Genomic DNA, 3,204 nt, shown 5'->3' with positions numbered 1-3,204 from the left:
AGATGTAAATGGTGTGAGGTAATCCATCAGGTAATATGGTAAGAGCTCTATAGACTCATGTCTGGAAGAAGCTCTTTGTCTATTAAAAATCTTCAGTGGGCTAGACTACCTCTCCCTGTTTCCCAGACTCACTGGCTTCTCGTGCAGTTACTAAATTACACCTGCGCTCCCTTTGTGGGTGAACAGAGGGAATAGGGGGTGACTACAGAGCCAAAGGCCCATTTCATACTTGAGCTGCGTCGCTATTAATCACGTGACTGTTGGTTCAGGTCACTTCACTTCTCGGCATGTTAGTCTCCTGTCTAAAAAATGGGAATAATAACTCTTGGGGCACAGAGTTGTTCGACTGTTCCGTGAGATTGTGTGTGAGGGTGTCCAATGCCTGGAAGGCAGAAGCAGCGGGACTGGGTTTCCAGCATGGCTCTGCCACTTGCTAAGTGGGTGAATTTGAGCAAATTTAATCTCTCCGAGCCTCAGTCTTATCACTGTACAATAGGGATATGAATGCAAACCTTAAGGTTTCCAAGAAGGAATAAATAGAATATTTGAAAAGCATCTAGCATGGCGGGATAGATTGGAAAATAACACATATCGTCTCCCTCCTTTCTTCTCTGTATAAATTCAGGCACTGGGTGAACATTTCATGACCACTCCTGACCTTTGCTGTATTTCCTGGGATAAACGAAAGAATTTCTAACATCTTGCTTCTCCATGTGACATTTTCCTTTCTTGTAGATCTCACTAGTGTTTTCTTCCTAACTACTTTTCTCTGATGTCTAGTGTTTCTCTCTTCATTGATTTCTGAAGGAACTAAAGGAGTTCTGTTGAATCTCAGGGCGGAGGGCAGAATGCCTTCATGGAGGGTGTATTATTTGAATGGGACCTTGCAGAATACTGAGGACGTATTCTTTGGCAGAGACGGGGATGTGGAGAGCACGGGCAAAACCAAATAATAAAGGCACAAATATGAAGGGGTGTGTGATACGTTGGGAGAAGAGGGGTGTAATGGGTCTGAAGCAATGGTTTACAAAGTCACCCAGGTGTCCTGGCTCACAGCAATCAGAATTTTCTTATGCAAAGAACACAATGATTTTTTTTTTTAAGGCAATCACAAAAGCACATGGTATGGAATTCTCTCACATGCACCCGAGCAGTTTAATTAGTAGAAAATGGGATTTTATTTTTTGTGTACATATAAAACCACAACGAGTGCACATGTCTGTGAAATAAACAGGCTACTGAAGACACACGATAGGCTGTTCCTGAGGGTTTTCCACAATTTTTCACCAGGGACTTGTTTTTGCTCTCTGCCATCTGTGGGCTCTCACTAGAGATAGGCAGAACTGCTGGTGCCAAAGGTTTAACAAAAGTTGATGGGAGAAAACTTAACATTGAGAAAATTGTATCTTTGAGCATAATTTGGACAAGACTCCATTATTCTATTTTAGTGAAGGAACATTTCTTTCTACTTGATGGGACTTCTGAGGTTTCACTGCAGTGCAGCCTGCAGGCTGGGGAGGGCTGGGCTGGACGCTAGGGTGGGGGGTAGGGGAGGATGGGGGGCTGTGGGGGGAAGTAGGGCAGAGGAGGGTGAGTTTGGAGGGAGCTGGGTAGGGACCGGGAGTTGGGTAGCGGAGAACCGAGGAGTCTGGATCTGATTCCTTGAGTGAGAGGGAGCTAAGGTAAGTTCTGGAGTAAGGAAGTGACACGTGAGAAGGGGAAATTTGGTAAAGACACGTCTAATGGGTGTGAAGGGTGGCTTGAAGTTCATCAGAACAGAGAGGTAAGAGGAAAAATAGCTCAGATGCCAGATGAAGAGATGGGGGGGGGAATGGGGAATCAAAAAAAGCTTTCGTTCTAGATGCCTCTTTGTCCTGGCCCAGAATGTTCCAAAGTGCAAATGAGGGACGTCTGGGTGGCTCAGTTGGTTAAGCAGCTGCCTTCGGCTTGGGTCATGATCCCAGGACCCTGGGATCGAGCCCCGTATCGGGGCCCCCTGCTCAGCGGGGAGCTTGCTTCTCCCTCTCCCTCTGCCCCACCTCCCCACTTGTTTTCTCTCTCTCCCGCTTTCAAATAAATAAATCTTTGGGGAAAAAAACCCAACGAAGTGCAAATGAACAGGACAGGGTCTCCAAGAAGAATGGGGAAGCCTGGCTATGGGCTACTGGCCCTCTGAGTGTCTCAGAATGATCGGCATCAACCCAGCAAGTCCTGCTGCTGCTTCCAGCCTCTGCTAGCTTGCATAGTGGAGGGAGAGCAGAGTTCTTATTCCTCCAGTAAGTGACTAAGCTCACACCAGGCTGGGGAGGAGGCTAGGATTTGCTTATACACCTGCCTCCCCCCTCACACAACACCAGAGATTTCATCCAAGAGCCCCTCATGAAGACTGACCCTGAATAGTATAGGTCAATGCGAGCCATTTTGAGCTCAAGTGCAGGACTGACAAGGAACAGAATTCTGAAGGCTGTTACATTTGTTATTTTAAAAGATTTAGTACATTATTACTTGTTAGGGAGTAGGATCGGAAGTAGAAATTGTTCTTTCAACTGGCAGGCGTGCATATGTATCATGATACTTCAAAATTTTTTAAATTTATGGCCCAATTCCAATCAGATATTTAATAGTCTCACTTTTGTAGAGTTTCCTCAAAATTGTTTGTCTCTGTAAATTTTTTTTTACATCAGTCTTCTTAATTCACCAACATTGGGGATTTGGTCTTTGAAAAGTTCTAAAAACATTTCGAATTATAAAATCATTGTATACTCATTGTGTACAATTAGGAAAATACAAAATGATTCAAAATTAACAGGCACCCATAATTCTAGAAATGAATACTGTTAACATTTAAACATATTTCTTCCCTGGCTTTTTTCTTCACTGTTTTACATAATGGAGATATATTTTTTAATATATAACTTTGCATTTTGCCCAAGATTATAGGCAGGTCCCCAGGGCATTAAACACTCCTCAGAAACTCTATTTTTAAGGTTTGCCTAGTATGCCTTCTTCTGGCTATAACATCATTTACTTGTTTCCCTGCTGTTGGATATTAGGCTGTTTCCAATTTTTTTGAGGTTGAAAACAACACTACCATGACAATCTGTGTGTGTGTGTTTTAGGGTTAGTATAGGTGTGACTGCTGGAGATCGGGCCAGACCCTGTTGCCTATGTCAGATGAGGGTCCGCTGCCTCCTTCCCACTGCC

The sequence above is a fragment of the Ailuropoda melanoleuca genome, chromosome 1, assembly GCF_002007445.2.
Source record: "Ailuropoda melanoleuca isolate Jingjing chromosome 1, ASM200744v2, whole genome shotgun sequence".
NCBI classification, from domain to species: Eukaryota; Metazoa; Chordata; class Mammalia; order Carnivora; family Ursidae; genus Ailuropoda; species Ailuropoda melanoleuca.
Note: the sequence above shows the minus strand (reverse complement) of the source record.